Genomic DNA, 12,805 nt, shown 5'->3' on the forward strand with positions numbered 1-12,805 from the left:
GTGGGTTAAGCCTCTGTCTTCTACTCGGGTCATGATCTCGGGTCCTGGGATCAAACCCCACATTGTGCTCTCTGCTCAGCAGAGCCTGCTTCCTCCTCTCTCTCTGCCTGCCTCTCTGCCTACTTGTGATCTCTCTCTGTCAAATAAACAAATGAAATCTTAAAAAAAAAAAGTTAACAGTTTTTTCATTTGACTAATAGCATATTCTTCAAAAGCCTTTCTTTTGACAGTAAATAAAGATGACTAGTAGTTATTGCTTAAGTGTGATTCAAGAAAAATCATATTACAGTTTCTGGTTATCTACCCCCAAATGAAAACACAGATTTGGCATTGATGCCTTTTCTCATTCAACTGGTCAAAAATAAAATTTCAGAAAGGATGAAATTTCTATGAACTAAGTAGTTCTCAAAATTCATTTCTACTTGTGCTTTAGTGATAGAAGTTGAAGATAGCCATGGCAAAAACACTTTTCACTTATGTTTAAAATGTGCCCTAATTTTTCTTCCTTATCCTAGGTTTTCTGAGCTCCTGTCTTTATAATTCAAGCAATTTGTATTTTGATTATTTCTTTGAAGTGGAGCAATCATGTGAACTGTAAATTTTCTGTGGGCAAAATAAATGCAAATAAGAGAAGCTTTCTCTGTATGCCTACAGAGTTACTTAGAATACAATAAGAAAACCAAGGCTGAAAGACAGCTAAAGCTATTATTTTTACATTCCACTATTAGCGTCAAGGCAGAGCAGCTTTGAGACGATGTATATGTTGCGAAAACTCCATAGACGGATGGTCTTAAGTGAAGTTCACATTTGTAGAGCTTGTACAGCAGCACTCCCATCAGAAAGAAGCAATGCCTTTGCATGAAAGAGGAATCAGTTGAGTCATTCCCACATAAAATGCATGTGCCACTTTCACACCCACATGGGCTAGCAAGCTAAAATGGAGGAACTCAGGCAGATGGCAGAGTTAAAGAACAGAGGAGACACTGAGCGGGCCTCTGACACTTAAACGTCTGCGCTCGTGCTAAAAGACTTTGCACTGACTCTCCTGAAGTCATCAGCTGGGGGGGAGTTGATCACTTGCCTATTTGTTCTGAGATCCATTCTCGGCCCTTCTCTGCCTGGGTGTATTGCAGGACACGATATTTCCCGTGCTGTCTTGCCTTCTGCTTCTAGGTGGGTTTGGCTCATGGAAGGCTCTGGTGGAAGTATGGAGAGCTAGAGACGGATAAAAGCCAGGATATCCCCCCATTGCTCCTGGCTCTGCTTCAGGTGGCAACTCCTGGAGATGCGGCAGTAGTGGGTCGCTCCAGTGCCTGGAGGATGGTCCCTCCTTCCACCATCTCAGTTCTGACGAGACAGGCCCACCATGTAACCCTGACTCCTGCACTCTGGTACAGCTATCTCCTGCTTTTTTCACTCCAGCCCTGGGTTGGTAGTAATTTCCTTGGTTTTGCTAAATGCAGGGTAGCTTCACCATGCTTTTTGGTTCTTTAGCTATTCCATCCCTAAGTAAGCAATTCCTTGTATTGGATATTTTTTTTTGGTTGAGGGGAGAGGTTAAAATACTTTAAGAGCTCTTATTTTACCGATAGAAAAGGCCGTCTTTTTTGCTACAGGAATATTTGAAAAGGAATCACTGTTCCAGTTTAACCTGCATATTTTATTTTGCACTTCTTCAAGTTAATCTGGTTGGGCAGTGAAAAACAAAGATTCTGTTAAAAACAATTTTCTCCACCAGTTTCTGTCCTGCTCACCACGTACAATATGACCATATACATAACTCTGAGAAACTTAAGACAATGTGACATGTCTGGTGCGACTGTATTTAACAATTATTCTGTATATTATTCAGTTCTTTAAATGTTTATGGCTTATTAAATGCATCCATCAGGAAAGAAATAAACAACCCCCCAGCTTTACTCTTGGTGAAGGGAGCTACAGGCAGAATTATGCCTCACTATTTTGAATATATTATTCCATTGTCTTTTATCCATAATTCAATACCCTTCTGAGAAATAGGGATAGCAGTAGTATCTGCCCTGTCAGGTTGCTGTGAACATTAACTTAAGAAATACTTAAAACGATGTTGAGCCCATATCCATCACTGAGTAAATATCAGCTATTATGCTGACTATAAGTCTTTGTCAGTCTAATTATCCTTCCTTTATAGGAATATGTATTTTAATCTCTAGTAGGATTATAGAATTTGGCTTCTCTTTAGCATTCTGCAGTTTTACTACAATGATTCTTTTAGGTATGGATTTGTTTTTAGCTCCTTAAATCTTAGGATCAATGACTTCTTTTTGAGTCCTGAAAAATTCTCGCCCATTTTCTTTTATAACATTACCTCGCCCATATTCATTTAATTTTATGCTAGAATTCCTATCAGACATATTTTAGACCCTGTCTTCCTTTCTTCCATGTCCTAGCTTATCTTATTATTTCTCAATTCCACATTCTGGGTCATTTCCTTAGATCTATATTCCTATATATATATATATATATATATATACTTTTTTCCTGTGTATTATCTTTTCTATTTCCTCATTACCTATTTATACATTTTTTAAAATAATTATTGTAAAGCCTCTTGTAGATGATTTTCTATTTCTCATTCCTTTTTTTTTTTTTTAAGATTTTTTATTTATTTATTTGACAGAGAGAGATCACAAGTAGGCAGAGAGGCAGGCAGAGAGGGAGAGAGGAGGAAGCAGGTTCCCCACTGAGCAGAGAGCCCGATGCGGGACTCGATCCCAGGACCCTGAGATCATGACCCGAGCCGAAGGCAGCGGCTTAACCCACTGAGCCACCCAGGCGCCCTCTATTTCTCATTCTTAATGTATAAATTCTTCTTTTGGTCACACCCTGCCACACTCCATCCCAGTGATTCACTTTATCCCGTGGTTCAAATCTTTGGCTGCCAGGTCGTCTTCAGTAGAGACTGACTTTTATGGCATCCTGGTTCCCTGAGCTATGGGAATAGCCCCGTTGGGGTATATTGGCTTTGCCTCTTCTGAAAGTCTGTGGTTTCACTATTTCTGGGTCCATTTTTATGTTGATTTGTCAGTTAGGAGCTTCTGCCCCATACTGTTGGTGTGAATTTGGACCTGCTCATTCATGTGATGATGTGTTTGCATTTTAGGAAGTTGCTTTTTTCCAGTCTCAACCCCGCATATGCAACACACTTCCTTGCTGCTTTCCCCAACTGGCAGGGGTGGAGTCTTCCCTGTAACTCAGGCTTATGGGAAGTGTCTCAGCTCTAGTTCCCTGAATGAAGGGGGTCTATTTCCTAGATGTCCTTCTCTGCACTAGTGTCCAAACCCCCAAATCCAGCTGAACCTATACCTAGAACCTATACCTGCCTATCATAATACCACTAATACATTTTAACTTAAGCTCCTTCCCAGCCTTCTGATCTGAGTTTATTTCACATTTCTGGAAATGAGTATTTCCCTCTTTGGTTTAAAATTTGTGTGTGTGTGTAATATATATATATTCACATATCTTTTATTCTCTTACATAATTTTTTATGAATTCCGATTCTAATTAAGAATATCTTTCCTCAATGTTACTCCCCATACTGACAGTGTTGAAAGAAATGCTGGATAAATATAGAAATATTCTTCATCCTCTTTTTCTTCTTCCTCTTCCCCTTCCTCCTCCTCCTCCTCCTCTTCCTCCCCCTCCTTCTTTTTGTTAAGAAAATTTTTGTGGTTTTAGTATATCATGAGATTTTGAAACATTCAAACAAATCAATATCTGGGTGGTAAGACAGCTGCTTTCTCCTTCACTTCTCTGGGTTACTAGAGCAACTGATCAGTAGATTAAAAAAAAAAAAAGAAAAAACGATAACCTTTTGTATTACTTAAGTCTTTCCAAGGCACATGCTGGTACAAAACAGCCTTCTGTCGGATGCAACTAGTCCAGCGTCTAGACATCATGCACAATACATCAGCAGCAGCAGCACACTGTGCCTGCTCCCACCACAGCCCTGCTCATTTGTGTATGATATCTGAAGCATGTGGAGGATGGTGAATAGTATCAGGAAGAGGAGGGATGAGGAAACAGCATGAGTCCCTGGCTGGGAAGACTTCAGCTGAATTTGTGCAGAGCAAGCCTGAACATGTCATTGGTGCAAACCCAAGCACCACTGATGTTCTTTAACAGGAACATCTGGTGGAAGCCTATGATGGGGTCTCCATCAGCCTTGAGCGGGCCCACAATGATGCTGCTGATGCAGCTGTGTTACGTGGGCTGATGATCCTGCACTGTGATGCTGTGCTGCATTTTCTAGAATGGAGGCTAGACAACTTCCTCACAATGGCAGCTTTCCCTTGGAACTGCTGTCCTTCCCACATTAGACATGATGCCTCAGTATAAATTGTGCTTCATGGGGTTCTGTCATTAATCAAATAACTAATATTAATGTTGAATGAAGTTGGATCCAGTCTGCTCCCAAATTGGCTTGTCTCTCATTCTGGACATCATCTAGTCTTGTTGAGACCCTGGGGGCTGGCATGATGGTGGCAGCCTATGGAAAGATTTTTTGCAAAGAATAAAGTCTATGTAATCTCAGAAACACCTGACAGACGACGTAAGTATAATCCATTACCAGAAAGAAAAGAATTTAATTCTTAGCTGATCATGAATCCACAAGGAGCTCATGAGATCATACAAAATATTTTTTCCATCAGCTTATTTATTCATTTGGCATGCTTTTTGGCTGGAAGTAACAAAAAATTCAACTCTATTTAGGTTAAACAATAGGAAAGATTTATTTTCTTAACTATCCAAAAGCTAAAACAAAGGCCATTTGGGGGCGCCTGGGTGGCTCAGTGGGTTAAAGCATCTGCTCAGGTCATGGTCCCAGGGTCCTGGGATCAAGCCCCATATCAGGCTCTCTGCTTGGCAGGGAGCCTGCTTCCCCCTCTCTCTGCCTGCCTCTCTGCCTACTTGTGATCTCTGTCTGTCAAATAAATTAAAGAAAAAAAATCTTAAAAAACAACAACAACAACAAAAAAAAAACCAAAATGAGGGCAATTTTAGGGTTCATTAACTGAGTGGCTAGATCTCGGTTTTGCTCCAGTTGAAATTCTTCTCAAATCTCTGAGCTTTTCCTCATGGTTATCAGATTACTCTGGCAGTTCCAGGCATGTCGACCTTCATATAAATCAAGATGTAGGAAAGGGGGAAAGAAAGTTTATTTCTCCCTTAGACCTCTCTTCTTGACAGCCAGAAAGAATTTCCGGAAGTCCTAGTGGTATAACCCTCATATATCATTGATTAGAAATGTATCACATGCCCACTCTCAAACCAGTCTCTGGCAAGGTAAATAAAATTACCACAAATGGCAAAGATCAAATTAGACTCACTCTGGGGTTGGTAATGAGTCCAGGCTTCCCTGAAATGCAACGTTACCCAATGACTGAACTATATGGAGAATCGATGGCCTTGGAGAGCAGGAAATAGCTGTGGAGCAAGGTCAGGTCACTCAGAGACAGCATTAAGAAAGAACCTGGAGGTCCATTTCCTGGGCTCCTTTATTCTTCTGTTTGTCATCTCTTTTTCTTCTTCCAACTCCAGCCCCCTGCTAAGGCACAAGTAATCTTGGAAACTACCATTATTTCTGTCTCTCTCCAGTGAGAGTGAAGGTTGGTGGCTGATAGTTAGGACCTCCCTGCAACCTGTGAAAAGCCTAGATTTTCAGAAACATCTTCAGACTGAACCATCTCGGAGATTAAGGGGGGCTATACTCATCATGGTCCTGTTTTAGAAACTTGGTCTTTCAGAAGTCCCATGACATTGTTGAGAGGTGAATGCATGGGTGTCATTGGATGAGGACAATATAAAATGTCATGGCATAGTGGAACATTACCACTGTGGGCAGTTCGCTGGTGATTTGTCACTATGAATAAAATACGGTTTCCTCCTAATACAAATTGGAGTCCCCAGTGGCACAGGTTGCATGGTCTGCACTATGAGTAATGAAAATTTTTCATTCACACAAAGGCTGTGTGGGTGACTGGCAATGACTCCAAAACATTGTGGGTCATGGACCTTTTAACAATGTTCTTTGCAATGTTCCTTCTCTTGTTTCACTCACTGGGCATGTCGTGGGTTATGGGACAGTACCTTCTTGGACAAGTGTCCCAGGGTGAGGCCATTGGTATTTATCAGTCCTGCTACTTATTTCCCTACCTCCAGATACACCTCCCTGCTTTCTTATATCCCCCACACAAAAGATGTGCCTCTTCTTTAATTTCCTTCTAGATTTCATAGGACCATAACTCCAGAGCTCAAATCATAAGCCATAAGAAAAGCTATTTCTTTTTTCATGAGTGCAGGGAAAACTGCATTTAACATTTTCTAGGTGGTGAGGGAGAACATTTGCTTTTTCTACCGTGGAGGTAACTTCCCTGCTAAAATGGGATGAATGCTTCTAATGCAGGAAAAAGTGAAGATTAAAAAAAGACCTAAGTTTTTTAGATTAAAGTAGATAGAAAATTCTTATCTTGCTATATAAATAAATTCTTCTCTTGGGGCGCCTGGGTGGCTCAGTGAGTTAAGCTGCTGCCTTCGGCTCAGGTCATGATCTCAGGGTCCTGGGATCGAGCCTCGCATCGGACTCTCTGCTCAGCAGGGAGCCTGCTTCCTCCAATCTCTCTCTCTCTCTCTGCATGCCTCTCTGCCTGCTTATGGTCTCTCTCTCTCAAATAAATAAATAAAATCTTTAAAAAAGAAAAAAAGACCTAAGTTTTTTACATTAAAGTAGATAGAAAATTCTTATCTTGCTATATAAATAAATTCTTCTCTTGGGACGTCTGGGTGGCTTAGTTGGTTAAGAGTCTGCCTTTGGCTCAGGTCATGATCTCAGGGTCCTGGGACTGAGCCCATGTCACTGTCCCTACTCAGGGGGGAGTCTGCTTCTCCCTCTCACTCGGTTTTTCCTCCTGCTTGTGCTTTCTGTCGTTCTCTTTCTCTTTCACTCAAATCAGTAAATTTTTAAAAATCTTTAAAAAAATTCCTCTCTTGGTAATGTTGATTGCTTTCATGTTATGGAGGTAATATGTTTTACATTTTTTTTAAAAACTCGGGGTGCCTGTGTAGCTCAGTCATTAAGTATCTGCCTTTGGCTCAGGTCATGATCCCACGGTCCTAGGATCGAGCCCCACATTGGGCTCCCTGCTCCGCAAGGGGCCTGCTTCTCCCTCTCTCACTCCCCCTGCTTGTGTTCCCTCTCTTGCTCTGTCTCTGTCAAATAAATAAATAAAATCTTAAAAAAAAAAAAAAAAAACCTCAGGGGGAAAAAAAAAAGAAGAAGCTCATGAGGAATGAGGAGATAAAATATAAAGGGATCAGACACTTGCCCCATCTTATATATGACCCCGCCTAATTAAACTGAACTTCCCTAGCCCAATTGGGATATAAAGAAATAAATACGATTATGAAGGATGTAAGTCTATCTCATAATGTTTTTCTCTCTCATAAATCTTTTGAGCGTTCAACAACTGCTTGACAGCGGTAGAACAGGTGCACGATACCTGTCACACTTACCCTGTACACGGGGAGCAAAGGTAGATTTTGAAGGAGTAGTGTCAGAGTGTTAAATGGGAATGTCAGCAAAGACACATTTTGAGTCCACATCTGCAAAGAGAGCTGGAAAACAGTGCCACAGTTCATACTCAGTGGACAAGAGCCTGTAACTTACAGCTTAATTACCAGTCCTTCCAATAGGAAGATGGAGTTTGTGTCGTGTTATTCTTTAAAACAGTACTGCTCGATCTTGGTTTTGATCACACCTAAAAATCTTAATGGTTCTTTAATTTTTTAAGTTCAAAAATAAATGAAATGAGATTAAAAAACATAACAAAGTAGTGATAATTTTAGAATCTTTTCTTTAAAGATAATGCAACGGCCTCCAAAATAGGAGTATACTGAATTACTCTCAGCCACACTTCAAAACTCATTGCTATGAAATAACATCCTCACTCAATAGCTAGCTATCTGAAATTATGCCTTTAGGGCTCTATTTTGTTTCACTTTAATCTTTATTAAATACAAATAACCTCAGACAATGTTGAAACATATAAGCTCCATCAATCATTAAAGTTAATTGAATTAACACCAAATCTCTTATTTTAAATCACAGAATTAATTTAATAGCACTACAGAACCACTGAGGCTTATACCTCTGTTTTACAGCTATCTTTGTGTTTAATCTAACAGGAAGGCTGTCCCGTTTTGTGTTTCTGCACTCCCTACCACTCGTTTTTCATACGTTTTAAAAATCACTCCAAAATCATTCTTCACTAGATGCGAGGGGTTTGGGGATGGGAGTGGGGTGGTGATGAGGACAGTGGAGGATGGAGAGAGAAAAAAAACAAGACCACTGAGGGAAAAAGCAGGCTGAAACCAGTAAGGCCAATGTTGCCTCTTCTCTATGGTAGATAGAAGTTGACTCAGAGGAAAAAATATATATATATTACTTGTTTAGATGAAGTTTCTTCTTTAGAACAAAAGAGATTGACTTCTGGTTAGGACAAGATGGCGTAGATGAGTTCCTCTTCCTCCTCCCCCCACTAGGCACAAATATAAACCCCGGAAATGACAAAGGGTTGGGGGGGTGGGTAATGAGGGAGAATGCTAAATCATTGTAAGAGGAAAGTGAGATGGTTTCCCAGGGACTTAAGGAACAAAATAGACATCTAACATAAGAGGCAAAGTGTTCAAAGTGTTACAATCCAATGTGAAATCATCCATCCATGCAAAAACCAAGAAAATCACAGCTTGAATGAGAGAAGGCAAGATGCCAACACCCACCGACATACATGAGATGTTAGAATTACCTGACAAGGATTTTAAAGCAGCCATCATAAAAATGCTTCAACAATCAATTATAAACTTACTTGAAACAAATGAAAAAATAGAAAATTTCAGCAATGTAATAAAATTGGTTTTTTAAATATAAATTATAGACTTCAAAAATGCAACACTCACAAATCGTTCACTGGATGGGCTCAAGAATAGAGTGAAGACGACAGACAATAGAACTGGTGAACTTGTGGACAAACAATGGAATTCACTCAGTCTAGATAAGAGAGAAAATAGACTGAAAAACATGAATAGAGCAGTAGGAACTGGTGAGAGTAGTAGGGGTAAAAACAAAAACACCCAACACATACGGTATCACCACATCAACAAGTTAAAGGAATCATATATCCATTGACACAGAAAAAGTATTTGACAAAATCCAACACCTGTTCATTGTAAACACTCCTCACCATTTAGGATTAGAAGGACATTAACTTGATAAAGAGCATCTTTTAAAAAGTCCGTTTGGACCACTACGTTTGTATCTTTAGGGTAAATACCCAGTAGTGCAATTGCTGGGTCATAGGGTAGTTCTATTTTCAACATTTTGAGGAACCTCCATGCTGTTTTCCAGAGTGGCTGCACCAGCTTGCATTCCCACCAACAGTGTAGGAGGGTTCCCCTTTCTCCGCATCCTCACCAGCATCTGTCATTTCCTGACTTGTTGATTTTAGCCATTCTAACTGGTGTGAGGTGGTATCGAATTGTGGTTTTGATTTGTATTTCCCTGATGCCGAGTGATATGGAGCACTTTTTCATGTGTCTGTTGGCCATCTGGATGTCTTCTTTGCAGAAATGTCTGTTCATGTCCTCTGCCCATTTCTTGATTGGATTATTTGTTCTTTGGGTGCTGAGTTTGCTAAGTTCTTCATAGATTTTGGACACTAGTCCTTTATCTGATATGTTGTTTGCAAATATCTTCTCCCATTCTGTCAGTTGTCTTTTGATTTTTTTAATTGTTTCCTTTGCTGTGCAAAAGCTTTTGATCTTGATAAAATCCCAATAGTTCATTTTTTCCCCTGCTTCGCTTGCCTTTGGCAATGTTTCTAGGAAGATGTTGCTGCGGCTGAGGTCGAAGAGGTTGCTGCCTGTGTTCTCCTCAAGGATTTTGATGGATTCCTTTTGCACATTGAGGTCCTTCATCCATTTTGAGTCTATTTTTGTGTGTGGTGTAAGGAAATGGTCCAATTTCATTTTTCTGCATGTGGCTATCCAATTTTCCCAACACCATTTATTGAAGAGGCTGTCTTTTTTCCATTGGACATTCTTTCCTGCTTTGTCGAAGATGAGTTGACCATAGAGTTGAGGGTCTATTTCTGGGCTCTCTATTCTGTTCCATTGATCTATGTGTCTGTTTTTGTGCCAGTACCATGCTGTCTTGATGATGACAGCTTTGTAATAGAGCTTGAAGTCCGGAATTGTGATGCCACCAACTTTGGCTTTCTTTTTCAATATCCCTTTGGCTCTTCGAGGTCTTTTCTGGTTCCATATAAATTTTAGAATTATTTGTTCCATTTCTTTGAAAAAGATGGATGGTACAATGTCCACAATAGCCAAACTATGGAAAGAACCTAGATGTTCATCAACAGATGAATGGATCAAGAAGATGTGGTATATATACACAATGGAATACTATGCAGCCATCAAAATAAATGAAATCTTGCCATTTGTGACAACATGGATGGAACTAGAGCGTATCATGCTTAGCGAAATAAGTCAAGCAGAGAAAGACAACTATCATATGATCTCCCTGATATGAGGAAGTGGTGATGCAACATGGGGGCTTAAGTGGGTAGGAGAAGAATCAATGAAACAAGATGGGATTGGGCTTGTCTCCTGACAAGCCATAAGTGACTCTTAATCTTACAAAACAAACTGAGGGTTGCTGGGGGGAGGGGGGTTGGGAGAAGGGGGGGTGGGGTTATGGACATTGGGGAGGGTATGTGCTTTGGTGAGTGCTGTGAAGTGTGTAAACCTGGCGATTCACAGACCTGTACCCCTGGGGATAAAAATACATGTTTATAAAAAAAAAAAAAATTAAAAAAAGAAAAAATAAATAAAAAATAAATAAATAAAAAGTCCGTAGCTAACATCGAGTTTAATGGTGAAATACTGAACGCTTTCTCCCTAATATCAGGAATAAGGCAAGGATGCCCATCCTCACCACTCTTATTGAACCTATAATTAGAAGTTCTAGCTACCAAAGTAAGGCAAGGTAGAGAAATAAAATGCCTAAAGCTCAGGAAAGGAAGAAATAAAATGACCTTTATTTGCAGATGACAGGATTGTTTAAATAAAAACTCCCAAACCTACACAAATACTTCTAGAATTGATAAGTGAATTTAGCAAGCTTTTAGGATATAAGATCATGTGCAAATCAACCACATTTATATATAACAGCAGTTAACACAGGGAAATTAAAATTTAAAATACATTATCATTGCTATCACTCCAAATAAAATTATGTTCTTAGATATGCACTTAACACAACCAAGTGTGGGATCTATGCGCTGAAAGTTATAAAATGCTAATTAAAGAAATCAAAGAGAACATAATGAAATGGAGAGACACACCATATTCAGGGATTGGAAGACTGAATATAATTTGTGAGTTATCCCCATATTGATCTATAGGCTTAATGCAATTCCTATCAAAATCCCAGCAAGGTTTTTTTAAATTTATAATAATATTTATATTATTTATATATTTACATAAATATATAGAAATATTTATTTATATATAAATATTTATATATTTATATAATATATCAAAAATATTTATATAGAAAAGCATGGTCCCTGGAATAGTTAAAACAACCTTAACCAAAAAAAAAAAAGAGAAGGGAGACATTACTCTTCTCAATATTAAGGATTATTGTATAGCTGCAGTACTGAGAACAGTGTTGTGTTGGCAGAGGCATAGAGGCATAGATCAGTGGAACAGTGGAGGGATCTAATACAAACTCATGTACAAACACCCAGCTCATCCCTGACAAAGATGAAAAAACTATATTCAATGGAAGAAAGACAGTCTTTCCAGCAAATGGCACCAGAACAATTGGATATCCATAAGCTAAAACATTGTTTTTAATAAAAGAAGAACCTCAGGTTAATGTGCTAGTTCAAAAATTAACTCAAAATGGATTATGGAGCTAAATATAAAACATATTACTATAAAACTTTTAGGAAAAAAATATAAGAAAACTTTCAGGACCTAGGGCTAAGCAAAAACTTTACAGACTTTAACACCAAAAAGCATGAACAATAATGGTAAAGAATCAATATATTGGACCTCATCAAAATTAAAAACTAGTGCTCTGTGAAAAAACCCATATGAAGAGGATGAAAAGACAAATGACACCCTGGAAGAAAATATTTGCAAACCACTTCTCCAACGAAAGACTAGTATTTAGAATATAAAGATTTCTCAAAACAAAATTGTAAGAAAGGAGAACCACTTAGTGGTTGACAAGGTTTAGGGGCAGAGGGAGCATCTAGGGGGGAAAGGGAGAGTTGGGTGTGATTATAAAAGGGAAACGTGAAGGGTATTTGTGATGTTAAAACTGTTCAGTGTCTTGACTAGTGGTAGACACAGATGAGTTTACTCTGGCAAAGAGCATCTATGCCGGTGATAAAATGTAAAGAACTTAGTACACACATGTATACATTTGAGTATACTGGGAAATAAAACTGGGAAAATCTGAGTAAGATCAGTGGATTGTATCAGTGTCAATATCCTGGCTGTGATATTATTTATAATTTTGCAAATTTTCTCCATTGGGCGTAACTAGACAAAGTATACAAGATTGTGCTGTATTGTTTCTTACAATTACATGTGAATTAATAATTATCTCAGTAAAACTGAATTAAGGAAATAGCATCTCACTATCACATTAAGAACTGAAGTTTTTACTATTGCATTTATCTATCTCCTG

At 38.9% G+C, this 12,805-nt stretch overlaps 1 long non-coding RNA gene and 1 pseudogene across 3 annotated transcripts in view; one reads left to right on the forward strand and one right to left on the reverse strand.

The window, feature by feature from the left end:
* Window positions 1-12,805, forward strand: part of LOC309862873 — a 230,719-nt gene that overhangs the window by 29,363 nt on the left and 188,551 nt on the right. The window lies entirely within an intron of this gene.
* LOC309847814 (nuclear transport factor 2 pseudogene) lies at window positions 4,040-4,476 on the reverse strand (annotated as a pseudogene). The gene has a single exon. The product of its transcript is annotated as a nuclear transport factor 2 pseudogene (transcript).

This window comes from Mustela nivalis (assembly GCF_964662115.1).
Source record: "Mustela nivalis genome assembly, chromosome: 1".
Taxonomy (NCBI): Eukaryota; Metazoa; Chordata; class Mammalia; order Carnivora; family Mustelidae; genus Mustela; species Mustela nivalis.